Below are 12,262 nucleotides of genomic sequence, written 5' to 3' on the forward strand. Positions count from 1 at the left end.
GAAACCAGGTAGCTGGGGGCCCACCCGCAGGGCCCGGGACAGCTCCGCCAGGGCTGCCACGTCAGTCGTCTGAGGGGAGGTTAAGCCCAGGACTCTTTCTTCTGTCCTGGTCAGACCTGAGCGCTGGCACATATGATTCTGTAGTTAATACATTCCTTTCCTATGCTTTCTTCACTGTGTTTATTTATAAATATTTTATTCATGACAAAATGTAGCATTTCAACACTTCAAGTTATGTTAGTATGGTACTATAGTTTAGAAATGAAATGTATTTCTAAATACATATCATCATTGTAAATATATATATATACAAATGTATAATAAAATATGAACATACGCTATAGAAAGGCAACCTATGTGTCACGCTTATCACCCACCACTGCGTGTGGTGCCAAGGCCCTTCCTCTTCGTGGCTGCGTACTATTCCACCAGCCATGGAACCCGCTTCCCACTCATCCTCTTGTCCATCAAGACACACCGAGCCACCTCTTCGACACAAACAACTAAATGAATACTTAAGTATTTATTACTAATAAATACCAAATTGCTAAAATGACCAATGGGATTTTTTTTAGATGTCATACAATTTGATAAGAAAAATGCCCACATTTTAATACAAAAAAAAAACTAACAGAAGGAATAGATAAGCTACAGCCCAAAGAAGCAACCTGTACGCCAGCGTCCCTACCCCCTGGCAAAATTCGCTGTCGGGAGTTTAGGATTCTGGGGTGGAGCTGAGCGAGCGCTAGCAGAGACTGCATTCCGTCCGTCCGTCCGTCAGCTCTGGAAGGGGGCCAGGCCCAGGGCAGACCCCGAAACCCCCAGCCCAGCCCCTCCCCCCGCTTCCTCCTCCTTATGTGGTAGAAACCGAATACGGTTGTTGTTTTTAAGTTGGAAACTACTTCTTTAAATGAAATTACAACATTAAATGTTAGGAAGCACACTGAGATCAATTTTTTAAATTGATGTAACATCGATGGCTGTTTTTTCTAAATTCAAAAACCAACATAAAGTCATGATCTTTGGGGAAATTTAGAAAAAAAGATAAGTGAATGCAGAACAGTTTACAATAACAATTGACAAAAGAAATTTAGAAATGAGTAACGAAGGTGGCCTATCATATAGTATCTTCCAGGAAATACATAGATAAGTAGATAGATGATAGAGAGATGGTGTGTGTGTGTGTGTGTGTGTGTGTGTGTGTGTGTTCCTTTTTAATTCTACTCTATTTACTGTTTTATAATTTTTTTCATTATGAACATTTTTCTATTTGAAAAAGTAAATTTCCTCTTCTACATTTTAATAGGCAAATACTATTCCATTGTTTGTGCATACCATAAGATTTTATCGATTCAACCATTTTTGGACAGTTAGATTTCTGCTTTTTGTAGTAGCCGTGACACTGACACGCCTGGCCCTGTGCTAAATATCTGCGAGCGTATGTGAGCATTCTCCTGGGAGAAGCTCAGCTGTGGAAATGCTGGCTCCAGCACTGTTCATCTTATAAGGCCTTTACTATGGGTTGCCAAATTATTTTCAGAATCTTTCCACGCCGGAATCTCATCCTAAGCGGGAGGGAGAGCTCTGAAATCAGTGCCCACGGTAACACAGTTGTGTAGGCTCAGTGGGTCCACTGCTCACGTGTCCCAGCGCGTTTCCACAGGTGCCCCGACCGGGAAACCGCTGCTCTGTTGCTGGGAGTCTGCAGACCGAATGCTCATCTAACGTGCTGCAGTGCAAGTCTCCTGGTCACTGGTTGGGGAACTCTTTCCTGACAACTGGCCACCCACACCGTCATGCCATCTGCCTCCTCTGTCCTCTGCAGGATCAGTGAGTTACCTGCTGCCCTGCTGCAGGCCGCGAGGTCCACTGTCTCTTCTCCCCAGCAAGTCACGTCTTCTGGGAAGTCAGGAGCCCTGTGTCCCCAGGACACCAGGAGCTGGACTGACCCTCGGGGACCCGGGACGCACTTAGCACAGGAGGATGGGCCTGCAGAGCAGCGAGGATGCTGGGAGAGTGGAATTTGGGACCGTGTGGGTTCTGGGGAGGGAGCGAGCCTTCCTGGTCCACAGCTGTGTCCTGCAGGGGTGGCATGTGGCTCAGAACAGCACTGTCCCTGAGACGCCCAGGCCACCTCCTTGTGGACTTGTCCCAGACCCAGTGCCTTCACAGCTGCGACTTGCTCTGCAGCCCCTCCCCGGCTGGATGCTGTAGGGCGTTTTACACCTGCCACTTCATCCACCGCTCACAGGAAGCCACGATATGGAGATTGCTGAGACTTGTCACCGACATGGGTGGACACTGAGGCACGGGAGCTTTAGGATGGCTGGGGAGTGGACGCCTTCAGCAGTCGCCTCTTCACTCAGTGGGGACACAGCCTGTCGTGTCTCTGCTTTCACTCTGAACCACCGCTGCTTCTCCCAACCCCAACTCAGCCTCTTCTTCTGGGGGCCCTGAAAAGCCAGCCATTTATGTCCCCGGGAGCCCAGGCAGGGGACCTGGGAGCCCTTCTCACCACGAGTTGGGGCATCAGCACTTTCATTCCTTTCTACCCCCAGAGCAGCTCCAGGCTGAGCTCGCCACAGCGGGGAGCAGCTTGTGGCTGCAAGGGACAACCCAGAACTGGTCACTTATTTCCAATCCATGGCTGCCCAGCCGAACGAGAACAACAATGCCACTCCCTCGTCCGTGGCAGGCTCACACAGAACAGGGACTCCGGGCCTCTCGGGCCCCTCCTGCCACCTGGCTCCTTACCACGCCGCACCCATCGCCACTGCTCACACTTGGCTGACAGAACTAAGCTGCCTTTCCAAAAACATTTCTGGATAGCCAAACTAAAGACTCTATACACTGGAAACAGTGTTCAGATGGCTGTAAAGACACAACTAGGTCTGTTTTATTTTTATTTAGAAGAAACTCTGGAGAGATGAATGGATGGATGATGGATGGATAGATGGATGGATGGATAGATGGGTGGATGGATGATGGATGGATGGTGGATGGATGATGGATGGATGGTGGATGGATGATGGATGGATAGATGGATGGATGGATAGATGGGTGGATGGATGATGGATGGATGGTGGATGGATGATGGTTGGATGGATGATGGATGGATGCATGGATGATGGATGGATGGATGGGTGGATGGATGGATGAGCAAGTACCAATATGGGCAGAAGTAAGGCAGGTGACACCAAACACATTTTTTGGGGGGGCAGCAAAGTGTTCTTGCAAAGATCCCTATCATGATTGGGATTCAACCGTCACCATTCAGGGGACGAGCACGAGTCCCACAGCTGTCTTGTGTTTCCTTCCCTTGTGAGGGTACGGAGACTTGATAAATACATAGTTAGACTGCAGCAATACTTTTCAACCTTTTCCAGATTCAAGGGCCTGGACGCAGGTGAGTCATCCAGACAACCTCTGAGCTCCGTTTCAACTTTCAGATGCAATAAAAGAAATAGTGTTGGGGAAATAGCCTAGATTTTGTTTTTTGTTTTTGTTTTTTATCTTTGAAACATTAGCAACACCAGTTTTCTTGCAGAATTATGGGAATTTTTCTTTAAGACTACTAGGAAAGAGCAGAAAGACAGTCAAATCTGAAGAGCTCCAAACAGAAGCTGGGAGCAGGGAAGAAGCTGGGAGCTGGTGTTTGTCTCCACCTGTAAAATCATTAACATGAAATGCCTTTTGATGAGAGTGTCAGAAAAAAAGGCGGTTATATATTAAAGTATGAACGTCTCTTCGTGCATCATTTAAATTATTTTACAACGCTGATTAAAATAACCGAACATTACAGCTTGCTTAGCTAAACATTATATTTCCAAATCCATTTTCAATTGTTTCCCTTCAATTTGAACAAATTTTGAGCAATTTTATTGCTATTCATACCTGCTTGATTTTTTTATTAGAAATTAAAGTGCACGCATTTTTTTATAAAAGTTGCAAAGTGCTGCAGAACTTAACTCTTTCTGTGCCACTCTGTGCCTTTTCATCACAGAGAGAAGCAGCTCTTCTCTGTTTTCATCCCAAGGGCTTCACCTGGACAGATGATGTTTAGAAAATCTCAGTGGAGGTTATCTGAACAACTTCTCAATTTGCACAGAGAGAAACAGACTCACAGAGGAGAACTGACTTGTCCAATATCACCTTGGAATTTTGTGGCAAATCTACAAATGGGGCCAAGTCTTCTGATTCTGCACTGGGTTTCTTTTGACCCCAACAAACTGCCCATCACGAAGTCCCCAGGCAAGGCTGAGCTGGTCAGTTGCTCGGAGAGATTTCCGGGGAGATGTTCTTGTGGTTTGAAACACCTGACCCCTGTTCACGCTAGTTGGGTATCGTGGTGGAGGAAGCAAACTGCTGACTGATGCTGGAGCAGAATGTGGAAAAGCACTCAGGTTCCAAGATCCTGGGACAACCTATCTCGATGTGACCAAGTCGTGGGCAGTCCAGTGTGTGTGGCCAGGACAAGCTCCTTTTCTAGTAACGCAGTCCTGAGTGTAACGAATGGCTGCCCTTGCTGAAGACAGACTCTGTTGCTGGCAGCTGGGACCCCAGCACCGAGTGCAGAGAAGACGCTCAGGGACCCTTCCCCTCGACGAATGAATGCATGTGGGAGTCACTCTGGTACAAGGGGTTGTTGGGTTTCAAGCCACAGAAATCAGCTGTGATTACTATGAGGAGGGTTGGTGTCCATGAGGGAGCAAAGCAAAGGCTGATCAGGGGCCCAGAGAGGGTGAGGGCTGAGCGGTCGCAGGATCTGGGCTGTGGGAGCTGGTGCTAGGTCCCTGCATCCTGCCGGGCGAACCGGCCCCATTTCCCTTCTCTGCCTCCTTCCTCTCAGCATTCACACGCCCAGCAAAGGAGCATGAGGGCCAGCTGAGGTCACATGCCAGTGTCCTGGCAAGGAAGGTCCGGGTGCAGTATACGTGGAGAGGGAAACCAAGGTGCCCTCATCAGGAGAAAAGATGGGTTCTGGACTCCCATCCTCTGCGGGGCGAGGGTAACAGCATGTGACTGCCTGGCGCACGGCCACGCCCCGCGCCTGGGGTCTGGCCTGGTTGGTTGGATGTAGGGCAGTGAAGGCACAGGCTTCAGGAAGCTGTGGCTCTCAGGACGCTGAGTCCAGCCCGTGGCCGTGGCCATGGCAGGGCCCCTCCCGGTGGTGCCTGACCACGAAGCTCCACGTGCAGACCTCGGGCGCCTCCACCATCATCACGTCCTCAGGGCCAGCCAGGGCTCCAGCTGGGGTTCCAGGAAGACGGGCTGAGGTCAGGTAGAGCTGAGGCAGTGTGGGGTGCAGGCTGCCCCCCACCCACAGCAGCACGGGAGTGTGACCCCTCCTCCAGCCTCAGGCCTCGAACTGGAACACAGTCCGTGGACTTCCTGGGGGTGTCCCCCTGAGAGGCGTGCCCAGAACCCGTGTGGCACAGGAAGGATTTACCAGCGAGTGGGAAGCTTGGGTTGAGTGCTGGGACACGTGCGTTTTCGCTACTCACACCTCCGACCGGTTTCCTCTGTGGAAACATTGGCAAGTTACAGACACGTGACTTGAAAGAAAACACCCTTCAGGGCTGTGCCATTCTAGTTAGGCCTAAATTTACACGTAAAAATATTATTCAACTAATTAAAATGGAATTAAATGCATATAATGTTAACTATGCCTACTATTTAGCATAAAAAGTTGTTAAATACATCATACTCCACGTTCTAAACTGGCGGCAGATTTTAGCTTAATTGTAAGAAATAGCCGTGTACTCCTTAATTGCATAACTAGGTGGAACATAAAAATCACAATTACATGAATTATATTAAGTAAAATATGTTAAAATAGTTTGTTTTTCGATGGTGGAATTTTATGGACACCATAATGACACTGAAGTACATTTTTAATTACCTAATTATTGCTATTTTCAAAGTCCATTTACACCATAATTGTTCCTGTTTTCATAGTCCAAAGAGTCCTTGACAGAAAGACTCAGCAAGGATCGAAAACAAGGATTCATTCTTCAGACAACTCCGGCTCCTGGTTCCCCATCTTTAAAGTCTACCTGGGGAGCATCCACTCATCATTTGCTCAACAGGTAATTCTGTAAAACTGCCGGGCCCCAGAGGGCCAAGGGGATGAGGCAGGAGGCGTACTCCAGCCCTCAGACAACGTCCAGTCTCCCTGGGACTGGGCATCAGAGCACAATAAAAGCAGGGTCAGCAGTTAGAGGCCTGAGCCCCAGCAACGGGCAGGGCCTGGGACTGTGGGCCCAGAGCTGGGATGGCACAGGTGGCGGGGGCAGAACCAGCCTGGGCACAATCCCACGGGAGGAGAAGCAGGCGGAACGAGAGACTGGAGGGCAGATAAGCCGATGGCCACGGAAGAATGGGGGCGGGGAGATTCTGTGGCAAAGCGCAGGCAGGACAAGACCACTCCCAGCATGGGGGGCGGACAGGAGAGGTTTCACCAGCACTTGGGGCTAAGCCTGAGCTGGGGTGAGGGAGCCCTGACTGCAGGGCTCAGCACGGAGACGATGCCGCCGGCGACAGAAAAGGAAGAATCAAGGTGGTTTCAGCGAAACAGCAAATTTGGTTCTGGACTTAGGCGTTTCCAGGGTATAGCAGCTGCGCATGGCGGCTGTGGGTGCACGCGTTCTCAGCTGATCAAAACGTTTAAAACTGTTTTTTCCTTTCTAATGTTGGGAGTGCTTTCAAGCGTCCATCCCCTAATTATTAGGGGTGGGGGATGGCGAGATACAACTACAGATAAAACAGGAAAATTGTGAGATGAAACTGTGAAGTGCTAGGGTGGTTCCTTATCATGTGCATTGAGTGGTGAGTATTTAAAAAGTCGCCTAGGAGAGAAACAAACTCCATTAAAAGAATGGGTGTGAGGTTACCTGGCAGGTGTGGACCTCACTCTGAGCCTCTCCCGTTCATGTCCCCAGAACCCCGGGTTCGGTGAAATGATCCTCCCTTGAGGGCTTGAGAAAAGCCTATGAATTGCAGACAATTGTTGAGCATTTTATTTTCACTTCCACACCTGACTTGTCCTTTCTGCTCCTGCAACCATTGCCATGTCCTGACTGTCACCCTCTGGCCGTCACGACAGGGCACTCACAGGAAAGCCTTGGCGACGGTCAGAGCGCCAGTCCTGACGGGCTCTCCTAACTTTCAGACCAACGAGGGTGGGACAAAGTGGGGTGAGTTTTGGGAACTCCTGGTTGGTTGTTCCAAACCTGTCAAAGCCCTCTGAGAATTCTCTGTGCCTCATGTCATTTAAAATATGTCTTCCTGTTAGGGAAATGGGTCCCAGCCACAGAGTAACTGGAGACCACAATGGTCACTGTGGTTAAGACAGGTCATTGAATTCTCAGCTGATGTGACTTCAGAGTTGGGAGGCCGGCAGGGTGGGGGAGGGGGTCTGAATGGCAGCAGTGACAGCCACCGAGAGGAGCCAGCTCTGGGGGTGGCATGGGCCCCAGGAAGTGCCTCTGCTCACAGGGCTTGCTCACCGGGCTTCCTTCAGGAGGAAAGCTGAGTGAAGGTGACAGAGCTCATCACGAATGCAGGACCATCCTGTGGAGCAGTCTCTATGACACTGGGACTTTATTCCAGACCAAGGAAAGGAGTGTTTTTGTGCCCACAGCTGGAAACTCCATTTCACCTGGCTGACTGATGGCTTTTACTCTTAACGTCCGGGATAGACGTGGGTGTCCAGAAGAATCGTCTATTCCCTCCGTGAGACTCAGGTACTCTATGGTCATCCACAAACCATTCCCTGTTTGCCAGGGACTGAACTAAGCATAATGTGATTCAAATTGAAAAAAAAAACAAAAACCTGTGGGCAGGTACCAAACATTCGTACGGAAACAGAAATTCTGCCGCTTGACTGGGCCTCCTGCTGTCGGATGCAGAGCGATTTCCCACACGCTACTCAGACGCACACCACACTCAGGATCCCGTTGACTCCATGTTATATCAGTGCTACGCTGTACTAATACTTTTCATATGAGTCGAATTTTAACTTAAAAAGGAAACTTTTTATCACTACATGGGAGGCATCTGCCACACACTGTGACCACAAAAAAGAATGCAACGAAAAGTCATAGCTATGAAATGACAAGTGTGTCCGTCCTCCGACCCCCTAAGATAATCTTACACAACACCCGTGTACAAGTACGTAGAAGAAATAGGGTAAAGCTGTGAGCTTTATACAATTAAAACTCTGAAGATTGCTGGTTACTGTCGTGTTGTTTTAACCATAAAATGAAAGGACTTTTTTTTTCAGTGAGTAAAAATCTTTATGGAAAAAGGCTCTAATATCTCTCTCCTTTCTGCACGTTCTACAATAAAACATGCCATTATTTGGTATAAACCAACTCTGTGTAGGCAAACTATTCATGATGGGCTCGTGTCAGTGGGCAATACCGACAGCAGATTAGGACAAACATGCCTTGTGGTCCATAGATTTACCATCTTCCTGTTTGAGACAGGGTCACCGGGAGTCAGGGATGGAAATTTAACTCAAATTTCAGCCTATGGAATTCCAGCATCATCTAAATACCCTTTTTAGAGGGAACATGTAATTAAGTTGTATTAATATTTTTGTGATGAAGCAATTACTCACCTTTGAAAGTTCAAGTACATGATGTGACACTCACAGGGTGCTGCTCCTGAAACCCAAGTCCACAATTCAACAGCCTTCGCCCACCTCGCGTAACTGCTGCATCTACGTATGCAGACACCCCCACCAGAGGCCTTGCACAGTTGTCATGAATTGTTTTCTTACAGAGTCTATAGCAAAGATTGATAATTTGCTAAGAATCTCCCATAACTTCAAAGGAAAACCATGAAAATCTCAAAGTTTTAAAACTTCATTACCATTCACATTGTATATGAACATTATGTCTGGTCACCAAATCATTCTTAAATATTTACGTTATCTATTCTGCTGGAATAATCAAGAAATCCATTCACCAGTTTGTAGGGCTTCCTGCTTCCCACTGCGCCAGAGAAGCAAGGCTCTGGGCCTCCTGGTGGCACCTTTCATATAAGAGGAAGGACGCCAGGGCCATGCATGCTAAAGGACAGTGACACGGGGCAGGCGCAGACTGGGTGACCAGGGGGACTTTCTGAGGAGGTGGAACTTGAGTGGAGACTTGATCAAAAGGGAAGATGTGCAGGTGTCCAGCTCCAGGGCCGCTGGGAGGCCCTGATGCTTTTCTCCCCGCCTTCAGAATCAGTGTCACAGACCGGCCCCAGCAACACACGAGTCGACTGCTCTTGGACAAGACAGCTCTTCACCTGGGACTTCTCTGCTGGTTACCGAGAGAGACGTGAACTAAATGATTCACCATCTTAACACATGACCCTGTAATAAATGAGGGTCACTACCTACAGTGAATAATGAACCCCAAATCTAAAAGGGCACAAACAACAGAAGTTTGTTTTTCTTTGCAAACCCCATCAGTGGCAGTGATGGGTGAGGCGTCTGCTTCCCGCATGTTTCCAGAACCAGCCTCTCTCCCTCTGGCGAGTTTAACCTCTTCTAGAGCAGCTCTGGCCAACAGAACTTTCTGTAGGGATGGAATTTCCTATACTTCCCTGTCCAAAATAGTAGCCACTAAGGACATGTGGCTATCAAGATTTTAATTGTGGCTACTGAGACTGCGGAACTGAATTTTTAATGATACTTATGTTTTGAAAGAAGAAAAGCATTGGGGGACCTTTGTTCCCTGGCTTCCAGATTGACTTTGTAGTATTTAAATATAGTGAACACAGTCACGACAGTGGTAGCAGCGTACTAGGAGCCTAACAGACCGGTGGAACCAAGTCAGGTCCAGAAATAGAGCCACAAACACATGCTTAGTTGCTCTTTGTAAAAGGTGCCAATGCCACGGTGAGTGGATGCGGGACAGAGCACCTCTTTGACATATAGCTCTGGAATAACTGGGTATCTGTACAAAATAAAATGGTAGCAACAGATCTGAGAGAGAAAACGACCATGCTGTGTATGTGTTACTTCTATAAAACTGGTTCCTGCGTTAGATGCATCAGCCGGAGCTGGACAAAGAGGGGATTGAAGCCCAGAAACGTTAAAGAAGATTCTAAAGGTAAAAAGGGAGCATTGGAGGCAGGACTCAGACTGGCATCTACGATCCACAGCGGCCCACGATGGGGAGGAGCCTCAGGCAAGGAGGGCAGTGGGCAGGCCCGGGAAGGAGGACGCACCCCGAGTCACCAGGACGCGGGAAGGAGGACGGAGCCGAGTCACCAGGACGCGGGAAGGAGGACGGAGCCGAGTCACCAGGACGCGGGAAGGAGGACGGAGCCCGAGTCACCAGGACGCGGGAAGGAGGACGCAGCCCGAGTCACCAGGACGCGGGAAGGAGGACGGAGCCCGAGTCACCAGGACGCGGGAAGGAGGACGGAGCCCGAGTCACCAGGACGCGGGAAGGAGGACGGAGCCCGCGTCACCCGAGCTGTGTTTGCACTGTCCCTTGGCCTTTCTGTGTTGGGGTCCCATCCAAGTCCCAGACACAAGGCAGAAGTAGGGGATCCTCTAGTTCAATTTCACTTGTTTTTGCCATTGGGTTTGAGGGAGGGAAGGAGTCATGAGTATACGGAACTGCGACATTACCTGTCCCTCATTTTTAAAAACTTTTAATTATTTAAATTTAAATAGGCACATGTGATTAGTGGTTCTTAGTGCCTAGAGCCTGAGCACTCTCCCTGCTCTGCTGTCAGATGAGGAAAAAGAAGAAAGGTCCCATGGGCTGTCCTGGAAGTGGTGCCCTCTACGTCCTCTTTCTTTTCCTTGGCTAAACCTTGGTCGTGTGGCCACACCCAATTGCAAAGGAGGCTGGGAAATGTAGTCCAGCTGTGAGCCCGGGAAGATGAGCGCCTGGATTTTGGTGAGCCCACAGCAGTATCTACGATTCTGGGACTGAAAGTTAAACGAAGGCCAAAATATGTGCCACTTCCTTTTGAGGCAACAACAGAGAAGAAGAGAGGTTACACTCGAGCAGCACAGAAGCTAAACTCGTCAGAACACGGGGCCCTGGGTGGACCGTGCTGCTCATCGTTTGGTCCAGTCCTCACTCTTCCCTTCAGTTCTCAGGCCCTGAGAGGTTCTCCACACGGTCCTGTAGGTGCACACGGCACGGGTTCCTGTGAGCATGCCTGCCGACTCAATGCAAACCCCCTCGCAGGCCAGTGCCCTCCGACTTACACAGAGGCAGCAGAAAGCACAGCCGCGGATATCGGAGTCCGCACAGGGGATGGGTCACTCAGACGCGTGCCGCCGGCGGTTATTTTCAATGTGCTCGGAGATAGTTTCATTTGGCTCTTGACATGTAAAGGAGAATGAAGACCGGATCACACCCCATGACTCTAGATTTAGGAAAAACTGTAAAGGCTCTGGAGGATGTGCAGGTCCCACCTGCCTGCTCCCCAGTGCCAATCAGAGAGCGGAGCTGACTCCTCCCTCTGTCACGTTGTCCTGGCCCCTCGCTGCTGCCTTCTGTTGTCTGGATTCTTTATCCCTGAATATCTTCCTCTCCAGACCGGAGCTTCCAGAGGGAAGATGGACCCTTTCTTGCGTTTCCCACAGGGCTCACACAGGCACTTTCGTGGAGGGTCAGGAAGTGTTCGCTGAACTGATGGAGTTGATATGGATGGCTGAGTGCAGGTAAGTGGCTTAGGTAAGTCCACTCGCTTTGCCCTGGGGTTTGCGGCTCCTGTCCTGCGCCATTAGCTTTTGGCCAAGTTGACATGATAGAGAGTGATCCAGGAGTTTTCCTCACTTGCGTCAGAAGTTGGAAATGAGATGTGAAAATGACAGCCAGGATCCGTGTTGGTAAACAGTACATGGAGCCAGGGCAGGAGCGGGTCCTGCTGCCTGCCCACCTTCACGGAAAGGATGCCATCAGGGCCGCTGGGATGGACGCCATAGAAATCACCTGACTCCAGACAAGCACACTGCTCTGGAAGCTGACATCTGGAATTTCCGTTGAGAGGACATTACAGACCAGTGCCCCTCACACCCCTGGAAGCCACACTCCCCTGAACATCTGAGCCTAGAGATTGTCTCTCCGCCCATGTCATGGAGCAGGATTTGGTCTTGGTGCCTACATGACATATCCGGGTCAGCTAATACAAGAATAAGCCTCAAGGCTCGTCAGCTCACAGGATCTTAACCCTCTAAGGCTTCACTGGCACTTAGAGCCCTCGGTACGTCTGGGCCACGTGGTCATACCTTCTCCCA

Source organism: Rhinolophus sinicus, linkage group LG11 (assembly GCF_036562045.2).
Source record: "Rhinolophus sinicus isolate RSC01 linkage group LG11, ASM3656204v1, whole genome shotgun sequence".
NCBI classification, from domain to species: Eukaryota; Metazoa; Chordata; class Mammalia; order Chiroptera; family Rhinolophidae; genus Rhinolophus; species Rhinolophus sinicus.